The 22,476-nt window shown below is 46.2% G+C and overlaps 1 non-coding gene across 1 annotated transcript; it reads left to right on the top strand.

The window, feature by feature from the left end:
• The first annotated feature begins 7,210 nt into the window (after nt 1-7,210).
• On the top strand, nt 7,211-7,351 carry LOC121273890. Its single transcript, XR_005942116.1, has one exon. It is a non-coding gene; the product is annotated as a U4 spliceosomal RNA (small nuclear RNA).
• The last annotated feature ends 15,125 nt before the right edge of the window (nt 7,352-22,476 follow it).

Raw genomic sequence — 22,476 nt, 5'->3', positions numbered from 1 at the left:
TTCGGAGGGACCAGGGCACGCGTTAGAAACTGGAAGGAGCAAGTGTCTATGGTGAAAAGGAAACTGGGCATGTGGGAGCGACGCTCCCTCTCCATTGCGGGTAAGAACCTGGTCATCAGGTGTGAGGCACTCTCGCTGTTACTGTACGTGGTGCAGGTCTGGCCCATTCCACACTCCTGTGTGGTGGCGATCACCTGAGCCATCTTCCGCTTTATCTGGAGGTCGAAAATGGATAGTGTCCGCAGGGACACGATGTACAAGCCTCTAGATAAAGGGGGAAAAAACGTGCCCAACATCGCCCTCATACTGATGGCCACCTTTGTGTGCGGCTGCATCAAGCAGTGCGTAGACCCTCAGTACGCAAACACTAAGTGTCACTACATGCTGAGGTTCTACCTGTCCCCAGTGTTACGGAGGATGGGTCTGGCCACACTGCCGTGGAATGCTCCAAGTAGTTTGACCGTGCCGTACCACCTGTCCCTCGTGGGAAAATTTATGCAGAGAAACACCTTTGACCACAAGTCCATCAGGCAGTGGTCAGCACATAATGTCTTAAAGGCCCTGAGGGAAAAGGAGAGGGTGGATCCTGTGGGATGGTTCCCTGAGCAGATTGACAAAGTCATTTGGCAGAATGCCTCATTGCCAGAACTTTCCAACAAGCACCAAGACGTAGCTTGGCTGGTGGTGAGAAAGGCCCTCCCTGTAAGATTCTTCCTACATGCCAGGAGTCTCACCCCCTCTGCACGTTGCCCTCGAGGTGGCTGTGGTGTGGAAGAGACCGTTGTTCACCTCCTTGTAGATTGTGTCTTTGCGAAGAAGGTCTGGAGAGAGATGCAGTGGTTTCTGTCGAGGTTCATCCCAAGCAGTTCTGTGACAGAGGACTCTGTGCTCTACGGGCTGTTCCCAGGGACACACACCGAGACAAACATCAACTGCAGCTGGAGGATCATCAACTCGCTGCCTAAGACCTTTCTGCCACAGTGCACCGAGGGACTGGGAACTGTAAAGAGCCCCTCAGGCTATACAGCTCAAAATGAATGTCTGCCAATGATTGTAATATTCATTGTTTGTACTTATACACCTTGTGATTCATGTTGTAAAAGTTGAACCTGATTTTATTTTTGTAATGGTGATTTTGAAATGGTTCTAAATGTTTTTGAAGATTTATGAATAAAGTATATTTTTGCAAAAAAAAAAGTTTAACTGAGGTGTAATACTTACCTGGAAGGGGGGAAACCATGATCATGGTTCTGCCAGGGCAAGGTCGTGAAGCAAATGCTATAACCAATCCAACCCCATACCATGGGGTACCTAACACTGTCTGAGTCACGGTGAAGGAGGAGCACCTATGGATCGGGCCTTCTTCATCAGGAGGATCCTGTTAAAGGCATGTGGATTCGAAGCTGCAGAGATCTACTGCCTGCAAGACTTCCCCAGCGCTGGATATTTCAATGTGACGTTCAAGCGAGTGGGGCCTGTGTCAAGTTCCTGAAGGTGTTCGAGGAGAAGAAAGACCTGCCGGAGATGAAGATCCTGACAGCAGAGCCACTCTTTGCTCTGCCATTGCAACGGGATGGGGTGGTGACGGTGCACCTTTACAACCCCTGCATCCCTGTTGCTGACGTGCTCACCTTCCTCACCAGGTACTTCGAAAAGGTTGGGAGCTACACCGAGGTTAGAGACAATTTGGGGATCTGGACATGCAAATGCCAGGTTAAGGTCACTCTCGAGACTGACGGTAAGGGAGCCACCTTCCACCCTCCTTCCAGATTCGCTATCGGGGGAAACTCGGGGCTACCTTGTCTATGCTGGGCAACCCAAACTTTGTCACTCATGTGGCAAGGCTGGTCATGTGGTGGCCAACTGCAGTGCCGTCCTCTGCAAGAACTGCAAACAGGAAGAGCACCAGACAAAAGACTGCAAACAGGCAAGTGCTGCAACCTGTGTGGCATGGCAGGTCACCTCTACAGGACCTGCCCCAAACACTGCTGTACTTATGCACAGGCAGCCAAAGCCAATGAGGGGGAAGCAGAAGAAATGCTTCGTGTCACTCCAACCATCAAGGTGCCCAGGGAGAACAACGGGACAAAGAGGGACATAGGGAGAGACAAGGTGGAGGAAAAGAGTGAGGCAACAGAATTGCCTCAATCAACAGCACTGCCCCCTGAACCTCCCACTCCTCAGGAGAGCGAATCAATGGAGGAGGAGGAAGCAGCAGTGGAAAAGCAGCAGGGGGAGTGGCAGACAGTGAAAAGGAAGCAGGGGCTAAGAAAGAACCAAGATATTTCCCAGACAAGTGGCAAGAGGCATCTGCCATCCAACACGGATGTCAAAGGCAACAGCTCTTCGGATGAAGAAGTGCCAGGGCGGCACAGACAGAAGAAGCGGCAAAGCTCTAGGGAGTTGGAGGACGAGACACCTGAGCTCCAGAACATTGGAGACAATGAGGAGACCAGTGCACCCCAACTTTGCCTACAACCCGAAGAGGCCAGTGCACCACAGCCCCAGGAATCTGGGAGCAGTGAGGCGATCAGCACACCCCAGCTCCAGGTAGCTGGGAGCAGCAATGCCCAGAGGGTGGGAGGATTGGAGAAGCTTCTCCAACAAAGGTCATTTCAAACCCCGCTCTCTGCACGGACCCCCAGATGCCACCTGAGCAGAACACCGCCAATGGGGATTTCCTCAGCCCATCCAAAGTGAGGCAATTTGAGCACACTACGGGTATGAAGGAGCAGACTAAAGGTCTGGGACTCTCAGAGACAATAGGTTTGGTAAGAGAATGAATTCTTTAAAATGGGTTTAAAGATTGGATCCATAAATGTGCGTAGCATTAAATCTACTACGTGATGTGTTGTGACCTTGAACTACCTTGCCAAGGTCAAAGCTGACCTGTTGTTTCTGCAGGAGTGTGCGATACCGCATCTCAGCTCCTACAGGCAATGGTCACGATGGTGGTCCCATGGGCCATCGATCTGGTCGGGAGGAAACAACTCTCGTTCCTCCGGCCTGGGGATTCTGCTGCAGGGAGGCAACTTCACCATCTCCGAGGTTAAGGAGATGGTGGGCAGACGCCTCCTCGTAGCAGACGTAATGTACAAGAATGCTCCACTCCAGTTAATTAACGTGTACAACGCGTCACAAGGGACTGAGCGGCTGGAGGTTTTACAGCAGCTCCCACTGCTGCTGGCAACCTCTAGGCCGGTCATTCTGGGCGGTGACTTCAACTGCATCATCGATGGGGCTGGATGATCCGGCAGGGCCGACAGCAGATTGGACGCTACGTCCAGATCCCTGATGGAAACAGTTAAGGATGCCAAGCTGCACAACGTCTTCAGCAACCCTGCAGATGGAGCGCAGCATAGATACACCTGATCGCGGCCAGACGGGTCCACCCGTTCCAGGATAGACTTCCTGTTTGTGTCCCGTGCTTTCGCAGTCAGATCCATCGACGTCAAGCCGGTGTTTTTCTCTGACCACTGCCTCCTACTGGCTGACTGCCACTTAGAGGACCAGAGGGTGGGCAGGGGGGCATGGAAGCTAAATGTGCAACTGCTGACCCCAGAGAACATTGAGGAGCTCAAGAGGGATTACAAAGCTTGGGAACCGTGAAACCCCTCTTTGAGTCCCTGACACACTGGTGGGAAGCGATCAAGGGAAACATCAAAAGGTTTTTCATCCTCCAAGGCACCCAGAAAGCTAGAAAGGAACAGAAGGAAATGTCCTGACTCCAGAAAAAACATGCAGAATCTAGTCCGGCTGCAGTCGATGGGGGTCGATGTCAAGGAGGAACTCCAAGACATGAAGAGCCAACAAGACTCGTACTTTGCCTCGGAGGCCTCCAAGATCATCTTCCATTCCAGAGTCCACTCCATGGAGCAGGACGAGACGTGCTCACATTTCTTCTTCCAAAAGGTACACAGAGAGAGCTCTGTGATCAGCAGTCTGAAGGAAGAAGACGGCTCAGTAAAGTCATCACAGTCCGACATTTTGAGGATCAGTAAATCCTTTTATGCCGGATTGTATGATGTGAAGCCCACAGACAGCACGGCCTCCCAGTCCTTCCTGTCATCTATCATGGAGGTCTTAGACGACAGTACATGGGAGAGCCTGGACAAACCGTTAACTCCTGATGAACTGACTGAGGTCCTTGAGTCCTTCGAGAAGAGTAAAACTCCCAGAAGCGACGGCTTGCCGGCGGAGTTGTATTTGGCTCTGTGGGACTGGATCAGCCCAGACCTGCTAGAAGTGTACGAGAGTATGCTCCTGGCCGGCAGTATGTCAGAATCCATGAGGAAAGGCATTATCACCCTCATCTGCAAGCACAAGGGGGGAAGGGAGGAAATTAGAATTTGGTGACCCATTTCACTATTGAAAGTGGACTATAAGATTCTGTCCAAGGTCATCGCCAATTGGGTCAAATCTGCTCTGGAATTGGTGATCCACCCTGACCAGACCTGCATTGTGCCGGGCAGGAAGATCTCTGACAGCCTCACGCTGCTCAGGGATACGATTGCCTATGTACAGGACAGGGGTGTGGATACCTGCCTCATCAGCCTGGATCAGGAGAAGGCCTTTGACAGAATATCACACATGTACATGGTGGATGTGCTCTCCAAAATGTGGTTTGGGGAGGGAATTCGCAATTGGATCCAACTGCTCTACACTAACATCAGTAGCACAGTCCCTATCAATGGGTGGGAATCAGATAGCTTTCCTATTAAATCTGGAGTCAGGCAGGGCTGTCCTTTCTCGCCTGTTCTTTTCGTGTGTTACATAGAACCCTTTCCTGAGTCCATCAGGAAGGATCCGAGCATAAGAGGAGTGACGATCCCAGGCAGCGGAGGCACTCAGACCAAAGCCTCTCTGTACATGGATGATGTCGCTGTCTTCTGCTTGGATCCGCTGTCAGTGCGCAGACTTATCCACATCTGCGACCAGTTCGAACTGGTCTCGGGAGCCAAGGTAAATCGTGGGAAGGGTGAGGCCATGTTCTTTGGGAACTGGGCTGACCGATCCTTTGTCCCCTTCACTGTCAGGGCTGACGGCCTGAAGGTGCTGGGGATATGGTTCGGAGGGACCAGGGCATGCATTAGAAACTGGAAGGAGCGAGTGTCTATGGTGAAAAGGAAACTGGGCATGTGGGAGCGACACTCCCTCTTCATTGTGGGTAAGAAACTGGTCATCAGGTGTGAGGCACTCTTGCTGTTACTGTACGTGGTGCAGGTCTGGCCCACTCCACACTCCTGCATGGTGGCGATCACCCAAGCCATCTTCCGCTTTATCTGGATGTCGAAAATGGATCGTGTCTGCATGGACGTGATGTACAAGCTTCTAGATAAAGGAGGAAAAACATGCCCAACACCAGCCTCATACTGATGGCCACCTTTGTGTGTGGCTGCATCAAGCGGTGCATAGATCCTCAGTACGCGAACACCAAGTGTCACGACGTGCTGAGGTTCTCCCTGTCCCCGGTGTTGTGAAGGATGGGTCTGGCCACGCTGCCGCGGAACACTCCAAGTATTTGGACTGTGCCGTACCACCTGTCCCTCGTGGAAAAATTTATGCAGAGAAACACCTTTGACCACAAGTCCATCAGGCAGTCGTCGGCATGTAACATCTTAGAGGCCCTGAGGGAAAAGGAGAGGGTGGATCCTGTGGGAAGGTTCCTCTAGCAGACTGTCAAAGTCATTTGGCAGAATGCCTCATTGCCAGAACTTTCCAACAAGCACCAAGATGTAGCTTGGCTGGTGGTGAGAAAGGCCCTCCCCGTCAGATCCTTCCTACACACCAGGAGTCTCACCCCCTTGGCATGTTGCCCTCGAGGGCATCATTCACCAGCTGAATGTGGAAATGGATTCCCTCGCTCACCTCATTCATTGCAGTCACATCTGATGGAGAAAACTTTGCAAAGGGATTTTCTCAGTTTGGCCACCTGTTAACAATCCAGCTTTAAAAGTTCAAAGGATTTCAGTCGCAACAGTCACGTTCTGACTGACAAGACAGAATTTAAATGCCCAGTGTATGGAAGGAAAAATCACTTCACCTGGACTGCTGAGAATCTGGTGAATTCACCTGGAACTGTTGGGGTTTGTTCTATTATTAATTTCACCCAGGACAGAAATATGGTGGAAGCCCGTGTACTTTGACTGTTCTATTAATCGAATTAATAATGTTAAATGATCTCTCCAAGCGTCCGATCATCATCGGAACATGAAACATAATTTTACATACAAGAATATTGCTCTCCAATGGCGGACCTTTCACCCAGCATTCAGAGCGGGACAGAAGGTGTCCTATCCAGAACGCCATTGCCTTGCGCATGCGCATGCGCATAGCTGAGGGTGATTGGCACCTGCACATTGCGATCTCCTATCTGAGCATGCGTAGTGCTATCCTGAGACCGGAACTGGAGAGCTGGTGAGAAAAGGGCGACTGCGGTAGAATAACGGGAGGAATGGAGCCAGCGGAGCGGGCAGGGAGCCTTGTAGATGGTGCCTTTGCAAAGAAGGTCTGGAGAGAGATGCATTGGTTTCTGTCGAGGTTCATCCCGCGCAGTTCTGTGACACAGGACTCTGTGCTCTACGGGCTGTTCCCAGGGACACACACCGAGACAAACATCAACTGCAGCTGGAGGATCATCAACTCGGTGAAAGACGCTTTTTGGTCTGCCCGAAACTTGTTGGTCTTCCAGCGCAAAGAGTTATCCCTGACCGAGTGTTGCAGACTGGCACATTCCAAAGTCCAGGACTACGTGCTGAGGGACGCACTAAAGCTTGGGGCAACTGCCGCAAAGGCGCAATGGGGAAGGGTCGCTGCCTAAGACCTTTCTGCCACAGTGCACCGAGGGACTGGGAACTATGTAGAGCCCCTCGGGATGTACAGCTCAAAATGAATGCCTGAAAATGACTGTAATATTCAGTGTTTGTACTGATGCACCTTGTGATACATGTTGTAAAAGGTGAACCTGATTGTACCTTTGTAATGGTGACTTTGAAATGGTTTGGAATGTTGTTGAAGATATTTTATGAATAAAGTATATTTTTGCAAAAAAAAAAGGTTCTCCCAGGACGAGCCCAAAATGAATGTCTGCAAATGATTGTAATATTCATTGTTTGTACTGATGCACTTTGTGATACATGTTGTAAAAGTTGAACCTAACTGTATTTTTGTAATGGTGATTTTGAAATGGTTTTGGAATGTGGTTGAAGATATTTTATTAATAAAGTATATTTTTACAAAAAAAAGTTTAACTGAGGTGTAATTATTGCTTATTGAAAACTTTTCCCAATACCCCGCTGTGGTGACTTGCAACAAAGTCAGTATTAGCAATCTTTGGTAGTCTCTTTGGAGACAGTTTATATATGTGAAAAGATCGTAAAGTAAGCCCAGAGGATTCTGTTACTATTCAGTAGGTAAGGCAGCACCTGTGAAGAGGTGAGTTTTCAGTATTTATTGGTTATGTTGATTGAACTCTGTCAGTGCTGGGGTCACTAATGCTGTTTAGACATATTCATGAAATTGATTTGGTAACACTTGTATCACTAAATATTTTCTCACCATTTACATGTAGCTGCATTTACCTGATTGAGGGTTCAACGCGAGTGTTGCTATTTTCATTGATTTATGAATCTGTCCCCCTGCTGCCATTTAGCTTCTAATTAGAAAACAATTACATCTCCCATGTACTTACATCTAACCCATTAGAAACCTAGAAAGTTATTGTATTCAAACAAACCCATCAACTATTCGCTCTTCCTCAGCTCTGCAGTGAGGTAGGGTAAAGTAGAAAGCAGCAATTATTTGCTCTCCAACTGCCAGCAGGGGAAATTGGCAATTGCAGTTTCAATCAGTGGGTTCCTGCCCTTCTCTGGGATGCAGATACTGCAACAGGGGCAAAATCTCCCACAAGCACGGGCTTAGGAAATCGCAGGTAGATGATTTCCCATTCACAAAAACCCGAGCAGTATTTACAGAATACAAGAGTGAATTAGTCACATATAAAAGTAACACGCCACTTTCTAAATCTTTTCATTGGATGTTTTCATTTCATCTTAAGTTCTGCTCATAGGAAGATGGCTGAAAGAGAGGTTGGGAAATAACAGCTCGAAACCATAGTCCTCTCTCCTGCTGCAATACTGATCCTTCCAACATACAGGCATTTGGGGGAAATGATGAGTTTGAAGTCTCAGATTAGCTCCCTCTTTATATAATTAGATGGATCTAAAGCACTGGAGAAGGTGCAAGAAAGGTTTACTGGAATTATGCTAAAATTGGAAATTTATCTCATTCAAAAGAGATTGAACAGGTTTAAAAGGCTTTCTGTGGAGAAAAGGGCGAGGGATGACCTTAGCAAAGCCATTAATTTTTGAAAAGGATTTGGAAGATGTTTCCACTTGTGGATAGACAAGAATCAACATAAATTAGTCACCAATAAATCCAATGTCCATTTCAGAGGCAATGTCTTTAACCAAAGATGAAAACAGAAAATGATGGAAATGCTCAGCATATCTGGGAATTTCTGTGGATTGAGAACCAGAGTTATGTTTTCAGGCCTGTGCACTGATTCAGTACAGTTCTGCTGAAAAGTCACAGACCTGATACGAAGACTATGTTTCTCTCTCCACAGATGCTACCAGAGCTGTTTTAGTTCCAAAATATTGTTATAGAGTTATAGCATCGCCTTACTCCTCTCTTTTCTTTGAGTAGAATGTAGAACTCATTGCCAGAAGGATTAGAGATCCAAGTCTGAGCTGGACAATCCTGGGTAAAGTCACATGATGAAAACATCATTCACCAGCTGAATGTGGAAATGGATTCCCTCGATCACCTCATTCATTGCAGTCGCATCTGATGGAGAAAACTTTGCAAAGGGATTTTCTCAGTTTGGCCACCTGTTAACAATCCAGCTTTAAAAGTTCAAAGGATTTCAGTCGCAACAGTCACGTTCTGACTGACAAGACAGAATTTAAATGCCCGGTGTATGGAAGGAAAAATCACTTCTTCACCCGGACTGCTGAGAATCTGGTGAATTCACCTGGAACTGTTGGGGTTTGTTCTATTATTAATTACACCCAGGGCAGAAATATGGTGGAAGCCCGTGTACTTTGACTGTTCTATTAATCGAATTAATAATTTTAAATGATCGCTCCAAGCGTCCGATCATCATCAGAACATGAAACATAATTTTACATACAAGAATATTGCTCTCCAATGGCGGACATTTCACCCAGCATTCAGAGCGGGACAGAAGGTGTCCTATCCAGAACGCCATTGCCTTGCGCATGCGCACAGCTGAGGGTGATTGGCACCTGCACATTGCGGTCTCCTATCTGAGCATGCGTAGTGCTATCCTGAGACCGGAGCCGGAGAGCTGGTGAGAAAAGGGCGACTGCGGTAGAATAACAGATTTAGTGGATGGGCGGGAGGAATGGAGCCAGCGGAGCGGGCAGGGAGCCTTCATAAACACTTGGTGCAGGCTGCATACCCTTAATATGAAATTACCCGTCCCGTGTTTGCAGTGAACAGACCGGAAATGGCTGGGACTTTCCCAGAAACTTGGCCCGGGGGAGCGGCTGTGCAGCAGGGCGCATGCGCGGTCATCCTGGTCCAGGTAGTTGAAGGAGATAAGGTTGTGACTTTCTATCCTGGACTGACAGGGATGGAGTTTGGAATCTCCTTTAACATGGGGGTTAGACGGGGAGGATTTACACACAGCAAACTCAAACCAAGAGAAATGTTTATCTCTTCGCAATTTGTATCCTGGACTGACAGTGATGGTTTTTTTATAATCTCCTTTTTACAGGATGTTGAATGGGAAGGATTTGCAGACGGGAAACTCAAACCAACATCACATCAAGACCTGACAGAGTCATTCGATTCATCAGGGCCTGAATATTAGCAGCCTCTGAGCATAAGCATTGAGTTCCACTCAATCACTCATTGGGTAAATTTTTTTCCTCACAGGCCCCCTGTAGATATTGCCTCAAATCTTAAATCTATGTCTGTAATCCTTTTATGATCAACTAATGTTAACATCTTTATCTTATCTCAACCTATCATAAACTTGTACACCTCCATAAAATCTCCCCTCAATCCACTTTGCTCCAAGGAGAATATCCCCAGTTTCTCCAAACTAACCTTATAACTAAAATCCCTCATCCTTTACCCATTTTGGTAAATCTCCTCCACACCCTCTCACATTTTTCATAATGTGTGGTGATCACTGGTTTGCACAGACCCAGATGTTCTGTGTCTGTGACATCATCACACATCGACAATTACACTGTGACATCATCACATATTGACAATTACACAGTAACATCACCCCGCTCCCTGGGTATTTCCTCAACTGGGAGATTTTTCTCTCTCTCCAGTGTTTCTGATATCTTTCCAGCTGCAGGCTCCAACAGGATATTTTAAATTTAAAAACTGTAATTGTTTCAGAGTTGAGTACATTTGACCATTCATCAACAGTTTAGAGCTTTTAGTACTGTACTCTGTTATCTATGAGAGGTTTCATGGCTCTGGGGCTGGTGTGACTCCTTTACTGTGGATCTGAATCCATATCCATTTATTGCTCTGTTTCATCTCTGCCCTTCCTGATCACCTCTTTGCCATTGTCTAACTTTCTCTGTCTCTAATAATGGGTGTATTTTAACTATGATTAGGATTTTAATATTTCTTCTGCCAACTGTGTCTAAATGAGGTTTGCACTGCTGCCCATCACCCGACCATTTGCTGCTGGCTCACCAGCTTTATCTTCCCACAGTATCTTTCAGGAATTGTTTTTCCTGCACTACGGTCCATTTCTCTTCTGCTTTAGTGCCTATGTTGATTATCAAATTCTGCCCTTCCTGAAATGATAATTAATTAATTCTATTGTGTAATGGAACGTACCAAGGTGTTTCACAGGAGTGTTAGAAAGCAACATTTGACACTGAGCCACATGAAGAGATATCAGGGCAGATGGACAAAAGTTTACTCAAAGAGGTAGATTTTATGGATTATCTTAAGGGAGGAAAGTGAAGTGGAGAGGTTTAGGGGGGAAATTCCAGAGCTTGTGGCCTTGGCAGCTGCTGGAGGAGACACCAAAGGTGGAGTAGTTAAAATCAGGAATGCTGAGCAGGTCGGAATTAGAGAACTGTAGGTACCTCAGAGGGTTGTGAGGCTGGAGGAGATTACAGAGGTAGGGAGGGAGGGACCATGGAGAGATTTGAAAACAAGGATGAGAAATTTAAAATTGAGGTTCTCCTTAACCCACAGGCTTTGTAAGTTGGTGAATACAGGGGTGATGGGCGGACAAGACTTGGTGCAAGTTAGCAGAGTTTTGGATTACATGGAGGCTGAATGTGGGAGGCCGGCCGGGAGTGTGTTCGGAGAGTTAAGTCTAGACGGAACAAAGCAATGATGACAGGTTGAGCAGTTACATAAAGGGATATGTGGATAGTGTGGGAAAAGACTTCGAATGGATTGAATGGTGGAGCAGAATGGGCTGAATGGCCTACTCCTGCTCCTATGTTCCTATGCACAGTCTGGTTAGCCTCAGATAGTTGTCAGTAAGAGGGTTGGAGCTGGTGGTCAGGGAGTGGAGTTTGTAGGAGGGACTGAAGACAATGGCTTCAGTCTTCCCAATATTTAAACAGAGGAAATTTCTGTTGATCCAGACAAGTCAGGATGGTGTGTGACTTGGAAGGGATCTTGGAGATGATGGTGTTCACATACACCTGCAAGTAGAGCTGGATAGAGGGCCAGTGATAGGTGGAGATAACCAAAAGATGTCACAGACAAAAGGACAAAGAGGTGTTGAAGGTGGTGATATTATCTAAGGAATGTGCTAATTAAGGCTAGAAAGCAGGACAAGCAAGGTACAGAAAGCCCTCAGGTGGGGTGAAGGAATCAAAAAAGGCTAAAAGGCAGAAATAAAATAATGGATGGAAATACATTTAAAAATAATGGAAATAGGTGGGAAAAGAAAAATCTATATAAATTATTGGAAAAAAAAGGGGGGAAATCAGAAAGGTGGTGGGGATGGAGGAGAGAGTTCATGATCTAAAATTGTTGAACTCAATATTCGGACTGGAAGACAGTGAAGTGCCTAGTCGGAAGATGAGGTGCTGTTCCTCCGGTTTGTGTTGAGCTTCACTGGAACAATGCAGCAAGCCAAGGATGGACATGTGGACATGAGAGCAGGGTGGAGTGTTGAAATGGCAAGCCACAGGGAGGTCTGGGTCATGCTTGCGGATAGACCGAAGGCGTTCTGCAAAGCGGTCACCCAGTTTGCGTTTGGTCTTGCCAATGTAGAGGAAACCGCATTGGGAGCAATGAATGCTGTAGACTAAATTGAGGGAAGTGCAAGTGAAATGTTGCTTCACTTGAAAGGAGTGTTTGGGCCCTTGGACGGTGAGGAGAGGGGACATGAATGGGCAGGTGTTGCATCTTCTGTGGTTGCATGGGAAGGTGCAGTGGGAGGGGTTGAGGTGTAGGGGGTGATGGAGGAGTGGACCAGGGTGTCCTGGAGAGTCTACCTCACCACTATCCCTCTCCATTCCTCCACTGTTACTAAATTATCAAACTGCTTATCCCACATCCAGTACTGGATGAGTAGAAAATTCCTCCAATTAAAAATTGAAGACAAAAACCATTGTCTTCAATCACTACTACAAATTTCATCCCGTAACTACTGAGACCATCCCAATGAGTTATCATAGGGGTACATTGTCCGATGTTTATCAAGCCAGGAATCTTTCTTCCTAAACAAGGGAGAGAGAGAGAGCTATTTCTGTTATGTTGGATAAATTTGTGAAGATTTTATAAGGTTAATTAGACAGTGATTTCTCACAGATCTCCCCAGCTTGAGAAGGGAATATTCTTATTGACTTCTCACAAATGATTTCTGACTAACGTCACTATTTCTAAGCTACGAGCTTGTTTTCCTAATTTCTTGATGACAAACCGTAGATAACATGCTAAACCTACTAGAATGATCAGAATCAGCAACACCAACACTTGAGCTGTTACCAAGAATAAATGTCAAACCTTTTCCACTAAATGTGATAACTATCGACTTATATTCATCCTCTCCACCTGATCATCTCACACAATCTAAATTATAGACATGTCGTAAATACATCTGGTTCAAAAGTTCATGCACGGACTTTAAAGATTCTCTAGCTCTCTGTTCACCTTCATCCACCTTGTGGATATTTTCTAAATCCAGATTCTATTCCCCTCTTCAAATTAATTTGGTTCACTTTGTTAGATTCAATGTGTTTAATTCTTTCCTAAATGTTTGAGAGCCAACTTTTCTGTGGAATATTTGTTAATGTCTTGATAATTTAACACGTTGTTTTATTCTACTGGCCACACTAATCACTCATGTTCTGTTTTTTTTATTCATTCATGGGATATGGGCTTCACTGGCTGGGCCAGCATTTGTTGCCGATTCCTAGTTGCGTTTGGGAAGGTGATGATGAGCTGCCTTCTTGAACCACTGCAGTCCATGTAGTGTAGGCACACCCACAGCGCTGTTAGGAAGGGAGTTCCAGGATTTTGACCCAACGACAGTGAAGGAATGGCAATATATTTCCATATCAGGATGGTGAGTGACTTGGAGGGGGATTTCCAGGTGGTGGTGTTTCCATCTGTCTGCTGCCCTTGTCCTTCTAGATGGCAGTGATCATGGGTTTGGATGGTGCTGTTGAAGGAGCCTTGGTGAATTCCTGCAGTGCCCGTCATCAAACCCTATCTCCTCTCATCCATTTTCCAGCACTTGGCCGGTAGCCCTGTTAGCTGTGGTGTTTCCAGTGTTCATCTAAATACTTCTTAAATGTTGTGAGGGTTCCTGCCTCTACCACCCCCTCAGGTACTGAGTTCAACATTTCACCTGGGCCTGGGGATTTATCCACTTTTAAGGCCACCATTAGAGTCCAAGTCCCAGTTAATCATTGTCCGAATCTGGGGAAGGGAGGGGGAGATTCTGTTAATAAATGGATTGAAAAATAAGAAAGACCAAGTTCCAGCTCGTACCATTCACACCTTATGATAACATAGTTATGGGATAATCTTGAGGATGGACAGAGTTGTATTAGAAGCATTTCAGAGAAGGTTCACTTGGTTGATTTCTGGGATGAAAGCGTTGTCTTTTTTTAAAATTCATTCACGGGATGTAGGCTTTGCTGGCAGGTTCCAGGTAGCCTCCACCCTCTGGGTGAAAAGAAAATCTTCAAATCCCCTCTAAACCTTCTGCCCCTTTCCTTAAATCTATGTTCCCTGAGTGTTGACCCCTCCACTAAAGAGAAAAATGTCTTCCTATCCACCCTATCTATGCCCCTCATAATTTTGTACACCTCTATCAGGTCCCCCCTCAGCCTTCTCTAATTTCTCAGCCCCAGCCTATCTAATCTCTCTTCATAACTGAAATGCTCCAGCCCAGGCAACATCCTGAGTGAATCTCCTCTGCACCCTCTCCAGTGTAATCACATCCTTCCTATAGTGTGGCAACCAGAACTGCACAGAGTACTCCAAATGTGGCCTAACTAATGCTTTATACTGCTCCATCATAACGACCCTGCTCTTGCATTCAATGCCTCAACTAATATGTCAACAATGTCTGATACAAAGCTGATTTATTTAACCTTTATCCAGAATTTCAAACTCCAGCCCAGTTACAAGGATTATTAACATCAGCAGAAACAAACCCCAGCTGTCGGAAAGGGCATGGTTCAGTCCTGGATGTGATTAACAGCAGCAATAATAGCAGAATCCAACCCTGGGAGTCACTTGTGAATACACTAGTGTGTCTGCAGGGTGGATGAATGACTGAATCCCTTCCCACACACGGAGCAGGTGAACAGTCTCTCTCCAGTGTGAACTCGCTGGTGTTTCAGCCGGAGGGATGGGTGAATGAATCCCTTCCCACACATGGAGCAGGTCAATGGCCTTTCTCCAGTGTGAACTCGCTGGTGTGTTAGCAGATCCATTTTGCTTTTATAGCTTTTCACACAAGTCGGCACATTTAAAAGGTCTCTTTTCAGAGTGAACATGTTGATGTGAAGTGAGCTGGGTTAGTTGGGGGAATCCCTTCCCACACTTGGAGCAGTTGAATGGTTTCTGCCCAGTGTGAACTTGCTGGTGTGTCAGCAGAATCTTTCTGCTTTTAAAGCACTTTTCACAGTCAGAACGTTTAAAAGGTCTCTTGCCAGAGTGAACAAGTTGATGTGAAGTGAGGGTACTGATCTGAGTGAATCCCTTCCCGCAGTCAATGCAGGTGAATGGCCTCTCTCCGGTGTGAACTCGCTTGTGTGTCAGCGGGTTGGATAACTGAGTGAATCTCTACCCACAGTCAGAGCAGGTTAATGGCCTCTCCCCGGTGTGAAATCGCTGGTGTATCAGCAGATTCCTTTTACTTTTAAAGCTCTTCTCATAGTCGCAACACTTAAAAAGTCTCATGTTTGAGCGAAAAAGTTGAGGTGAAGTGAGGTGGGTTAGGAGAGTGAATCCCTTCCCACACTCGGAGCAGATGAAAGGCCTCTCCCCAGTGTGACTGCGCTGATGAGTTTCCAGCTCAGATGGGGAACTGAATCCCTCCCCACAGTCCCTATATTTCCACGGTTTATCCATGGTGTTGGTGTCCCCATGTCTCTCCATGTCGGACGATCAGTTGAATCCTTGTCCACACACACATTTGCACAGGTTCTTCCCATTGTGCACGGTGAGACTTTTTTTTCAGATGGCGTAACAGGTTAAAGCTCTTTCCACTGGAGCACTCTTACTCGGGCGTGTCTGTGTCTCGGTGCTTTTACAGTCACACTGATGTTTGAAATCTTTTCCCACAGACAGAACAGACAAATATTTCTCCTTCCACAGTCAAAGATCAATGATTTCCAGGTCCAACATCACGAATTATAGACCAGTCAGCAGTCGGTAGTGGGTAAAATTCTAGAGACCATTATATAAGATTTAATAGCTGAGCACTAGTAAACCGTGGCAATATGGGACAGAGTCAGCATGAATTTATGAAAGGGAAATCATGCTTGACAAATCTTCTGGAATTTTTCAAGGATGTAACTAGTAGAGTTGATGAGTGGGAGAGAGTGGATGTGGTTTATTTGAACTTTCAGAAGGCCTTCGACAGTGTCCCACATAAGACATTAGCGTGTAAAATTAAAGCGCTTGGGATTGGGGGTTGGGTATTTATATGGATAGAAAACTGGTTGGCAGGAAGGAAACAAAGAGTACGAATAAACAGGTCTTTTTTTCAAATGGCAGGCAGTGACTAGTGGGGTACCACAGGGATCGGTGCTGGGACCACAGCTATTCACAATATACGTTAATGATTTAGATGAAGGAACTGAATGTAATATCTCCAAATTTGCAGATGACACAAAGCTGGGTGGGAGGGTGAGCAGTGAGGAGGATGCAGAGATGCTTCAGTGTAATTTGGACAATCTGAGTGAGTGGGCAAATGCATGGCAGGTACAGTATAATGTGGATAAATGTGAGGTTATCCAATTTGGTAGCAAAGACAGGAAGGCAGCTTATTACCTGAATGGCTGTAAATTGAGAGAGGGGAATGTGCAACGAGACCTGGGTGTCCTTGTACAACAATCGCTGAAGGTAAGCATGCAGGTGCAGTAGGCGGTAAAGAAGTCAAATGGCCTTCAGAGCGAGAGGATTCGAGTGAGAGGCAGGGGTGTCTTGCTTCAATTATTCAGGACCTTGGTGAGACCACACCTGGAATATTGTGTGCAGTTTTGGTCTCCTTATCTGAGGAAGGATGTTCTTGCTATAGACAGAGTGAGGCGAAGGGTTACCAGACAGGTTCCTGGGATGGCAAGACTGACATATGAGGAGAGATTGAGTCAGTTAGGATTATATTCACTGGAGTTCAGAAGAATGAGGGGGAATCTCCCAGAAACCTATACAATTCTAACAGGACTAGACAGGGCAGCTGCAGGAAGGATGTTCCCAATGGTGGGGGAGTCTGAGGATACGGGGTAGACCATTTAGGACTGAGATGAGGAGAGATTTCTTCACCCAGAGAGTGGTGAGCCTGTGGAATTCGATACCACAGGAAGTAGTTGAGGCAAAAACATTGAATATTTTCAAGAAGGAGTTTTATTTAGCTCTTGGGGTGAAAGGGATCAAAGGAAATGTGGAGAAGGCTATTGAGTTGGACATTCAGCCATGATCATAATGAATGGCAGAGCAGGCTCGAAGGGCCGAATGGCCTACTCCTACTCCTATTTTCTATGTTTCTATGTTTCCTGGTGAGTCACACTGTCAGATCTTGATGTGATGTTTGGTTTTAGTTTCCTATCTGCAAATCATCTCCCTCTTGTACCCTGTAAAAGGAGTTTACAAAAATCTTCATCGTAAGTACAGGATAGAAATTCAAAACAGAAAATTTGAGTTTCTTTGGTACATTCTTCACTCAAACATGTGGTCCAATCAAACTGAAAGAAGCTCAAATCAGCAACAAAGTCCCAATAAAAGCAAAGGGAACCTTCCTAAATAAACCAGAATGTTGTTTCCAGTGTCTATGAGACACTCTGTACCCTGAGGTGTCCACTGGATGTGGGAGGTATCAAGCATACCAGTGGGCACCACATGTTCCCTCTCCAGAGACACCCGGGCAAGGGCAAGACCACGGAAGAGAGGTCAGCAGCCAGTGTCACCACCCCCATGTGTGTCACCCATCCTGGATCTACAATTCCCTGTTTTAAACAGGCCCATGAACAGTTACAGGAGAAGATCCTCTGATTTATCCCACCCCCTGCCCCCCTCCTCTACACGGGGAAGCCAGAGATTAGGATTGTGGGGCTTAAGTATCACCACAGGTTGAGGATCAGCACCTCTCACCCTGAATATACAAATGGCCCATGGAGTCCTCTTGGCCGCAAACATCACCTGCAGCCTGGGAGTGGGTGAAGTTCCTAAAAAACCTGTTTCCCAAGCGAATACAATTTCCTGGCACAAGGACCCTGTGGGGAAACGGGACCGTGACGCTCCGCCCACTCACGGTTGCAGCAACAAGAAGGCCGCGCATGCGTCCTGCTCCCTGCTGAAACAAGATGGCGGCCGTTATCCTGGGTCTGGGTTTCGGGAGAAAAAAAATAAAAAAATTCAATAAAATTAGAGATGAAATTATAGAGAAACCTGAATGTAACAGAACATCCATTATCCACCGGAAAGATGGGGAGTGGGAATTGTCCATCTCAGTCTCGTCAATAGATACTTAATGAGGGGACATTATTCTCTGTGTCTTTCCAGGACCTGGAGATGGAAAAGGGGCAAATGAATGAACTTTAAACACCTCGTCCACTTGGCACAGAAACTGTCTGAGACTCAGAATAGAAACCACATGGAACTAAATACTGACAAATACTAACCTGTTGGCTACAAATAAATAAAAATATATATTGGGGGAGACGGTGCCACCGTGGGAATGTTACTGGACTAATAATCCAGAAAACCAGCTTGATGCCCTTGGGGACAGGGGTTCAAATCCCACCACAGCAACTAGCGGGATTTAAAATCAATTATTAAATCTGGAATTGAAAGCGAGTCTCAATAAGGGCGATAATTAAGCCATTGTCGATTGTCATAAAAACCCACCTGGTTCACTAATGCCCTTTTGAGAAGGAAATCTGCCATCTGGCCCACATGTGACTCCAGATCCACACTGAAATGTGGTTACTCTTAATAGTCCTCTGAAATGGTGTGGCAAGCACTTGCTTCAAGGGCAACAAATGCTGGCCCTGCCCACATTCCATTAAAGAAAGTTTTTAACAACACTGCCACTGAATGGTTACAATTTCAGAAGGAAGTGAAGACAGAGGGTCCAGAAAAGATGCAAGAGAACAGTTCTCCTTCCAAGGATAACAAACCAACTTTACCGAACCTAATTGAAGTTCCCCATCTCTCGTGAATCTTTCCTCCACACTCTCACATTCTTCCTAAAGCTCAGAATTGGACACAATGCTGCAGTTGGGCCCAAACCAGTGTTTTATTCAGGTTTATTCTAATTTGCTTGATTTTTTTTAACTTTATTCCCGTATTCATAAAGCCCAGGATTCCACGTGCTTTATTCACTGCTTTCTCAACCTGCCCTGCCATCTTCAATGATTTGTGTACATGTAGCCCCAGATTCCACTGCTCCTGCACAATTTTCCAATTGTATCCTTTATTTTATATTGTCTCTCCTCGCTCTTCCTACCAAAATGAATTACTTCACAACTCTCTGAATTAAATTTTATCTGCCACCTGTCTGCCCATTCCACCATCGTGTCTATGTCCTCTTGAGGTTTATCACCATCCTCCCCACTGTAAACATAACTTGAAAATTTGGTGTCATTTGCAAATTTTGAAATGCAGCCCTGCACACACAAGTCTAGATCATTAATATATATCAAGAAATTTGTGTTCTGACCACCGACCCCTTGTGATCCCATTGTATAATTTTCCTCAATTTGAAAAAGTTACCGTTCACCATGCATGTTGTTTCCTGTCACGCAGCCAATGCTGCCTCTGCCCCATGGATTTTAACTCTGCTGACAAGCCTGTTACTTGGCACTGTATCAAATGCCGTTTCGCAGTTCATGTACACATCAACCGTGTTACCATCATCAACATTCTCTATTGCCTTATCAAAAACTCAAGAAATTTAGTTCAACACGATTGTCCTGAAAAAAATTGTACAAGTGACTTAATTTTAACCTGAATTGTTGCTTTTAAATGCTTTCCCACACAGAAGTTAAACTGACTGGTCTGTCGATGCTGGGCTGATCCTTCCATTTAATATTACTAAGGATTTAATATTAATGCCAGGAAGTTTGAGGAAAACGTGAGGAGTTGTGAAATTGTAACTACATTTAAAGACACTGATAGCTGATAAATAGCTCAATAATTAATCAGATTTTAAGACATAAAGTACAGATAAATTAATTTATGAATAACTGAATTGAATTATTAATAATGTCAGGTAGGATGCTTGGAATGGAGAAACGAAAATTACTGCAATGCTTAAAACATGAAATGAAAAGAGTAAAAACTGGAAACACTCAGCAGGTCTGGAAGAATCTGTGGAGAGAGAAACAGAATTAACATTTCAGGTCTGTGAGTCAGTGAAAGGGGGGAGGTGGAAGAGGAACGGAAGGAAAGGTCTATGAAAGGCTGCAGAGCGGGAGAGATTAACTGACAAAAGGTTTCATGAGGTAAAGTCAAAGGGAGTGGTAATGGGCTGGGATTGGGTCAGGTGTCCGGAGGAAGTCTGACACATACTGCACAGGGTGAGCAGGGGAAAGGGGAGGAATTACTTGGTTAAACAGGGAAGCAGGGATAAGAGCAGAAGTTGAGAATCACTTTGAATGGAGCAGCGGGATAGAGACAAATCAGAGAATCATAGAATGGTTGCAGCAAAGAAGGAGGCCGTTCAGCCAGTCGTGTCTGTATTAGCCCCCTGAAGGGACAGTTTACCTAGTGCCATGTCCCTGCCTTTGCCCCATAGCCCTGCAATTAAACAAGTCTTAAACAAACTTGTATGAAACATTTACATGAAGGGGCAGCAGAAAAAAAGAAAAGCAACTTGTTTACAGAGTGTATCGGGGGGTGGGGTGCAGCATAATGTACCTGTGCAGGTCAGTGAGGTTCCCCAAGGTCCTTCAGTCGTCTGCATGCAGTGTTTAGTGGGCCCTGGGGGAGGGGGCGATGGAACCATCTGGGACACAGCACAGGGCAGGAGGTCACCCCTCCCCCACTCTCCTGTTTACTCAAATGACTCACTTTGGACTGTCCCGCAACTGAGCCGGGCAGGGTCAATGTGCAGGAAGCTGCAAGCTGGTAGCTTGAGCTGTGAACTGGGTGGACTTGAGGCTTTGACTGACAGGTCTGGGGCTATATCAGAGCAGGCACAGTCACTGCTTCCCTCTTTTCCTCGTGGAAGTTTCACTGGAACAAAAACAGAATTACCTGGAAAAACTCAGCTGGCCTGGCAGCATCGGCAGAGAAGAAAAGAGTTGACGTTTCGAGTCGTCATGACCCTTCAACAGAACTGAGTGAATCTAAAGAGAGGGGTTGAAATATAAGCCGGTTTAAGGCGGGAGCGGGGGGGGGGGGTGCGGGAGGTTTGGGTGGGGGGAGAGAAGTGGGGGTAGTGGTGTGGTTATAGGGACAAGCAAGCAGTGATAGGAACAGATAATCAAAAGATGTCACAAACAAAAGAACACAGAGGCGTTGAAGGTGGTGATATTATCTAAATGAATGTGCTAATTAAGAATGGATGGTAGGGCACTCAAGGTACAGCTCTAGTGGGGGTGGGGTGGAAAGGCTAGAAGGGCATAAAAGATTTAAAAATATTGGAAATAGGTGGGAAAAGAAAAATCTATATAAATTATTGGAAAAAACAAAAGGAAGGGGGAAGAAACAGAAAGGGGGTGGGGATGGAGGAAGGAGTTTAAGATCTCAAATTGTTGAATTCAATATTCAGTCCAGAAGGCTGTAAAGTGCCTAGTCGGAAGATGAGGTGCTGTTCCTCCAGTTTGTGTTGGGCTTCACTGGAACAGTGCAGCAAGCCAAGGACAGACATGTGGGCAAGAGAGTAGGGTGAAATGTTAAAATGGCAAGCGACAGGGAGGTTTGGGTCATTCTTGCAGACAGACTGCAGGTGTTCTGCAAAGCAGTCACCCAGTTTACGTTTGGTCTCTCCAATGTAGAGAGACCGCTTTGGGAGCAACAAATACAGTAGACTAAGTTGGGGGAAATGCAAGTGAAATGCTGCTTCACTTGAAAGGAGTGTTTGGGCCCTTGGACGGTGAGGAGAGGGGAAGTGAAGGGGCAGGTGTTGCATCTTTTACATGGGCATGGGGAGGTGCCATAGGTGGGAGTTGAGGAGTAGGGGGTGATGGAGGAGTGGACCAGGGTGTCCCAGAGGGAATGATCCCTAAAGAATGCTGACGGGGGGGGGGGGGTGAAGGGAAGATGTGTTTGGTGGTGGCATCATGCTGGAGTAGGCGGAAATGGCGGAGGATGATCCTTTGAATGCAGAAGCTGGTGGTGTGATAAGTGAGGACAAGGGGGACCCTATCATGTTTCTGGGAGGGAGGAGAAGGCGTGAGGGCGGATGTGCGGGAGATGGGCCAGACACGGTTGAGGGCCCAGTCAACGACCGTGGGTGGAAAACCTCGGTTAAGGAAGAAGGAGGACATGTCAGAGGAACTGTTTTTGAAGGTAGCATCATCAGAACAGAAGCGACGGAGGCAAAGGAGCTGAGAGAATGGGATGGAGTCCTTACAGGAAGCGGGCTGTGAGGCGCTGTAGTCGAGGTAGCTGTGGGAGTCGGTAGGCTTGTAATGGATATTGGTGGACAGTCTATCACCAGAGATTGAGACAGAGAGGTCAAGGAAGGGAAGGGAAGTGTCAGAGATGGACCATGTGAAAATGATGGCGGGGTGGAGATTGGAAGCAAAATTAATAAATTTT

This window comes from Carcharodon carcharias (genome assembly GCF_017639515.1).
Source record: "Carcharodon carcharias isolate sCarCar2 chromosome 27 unlocalized genomic scaffold, sCarCar2.pri SUPER_27_unloc_2, whole genome shotgun sequence".
Taxonomy (NCBI): Eukaryota; Metazoa; Chordata; class Chondrichthyes; order Lamniformes; family Lamnidae; genus Carcharodon; species Carcharodon carcharias.
This window is presented reverse-complemented; position numbering and strand designations above follow the sequence as displayed.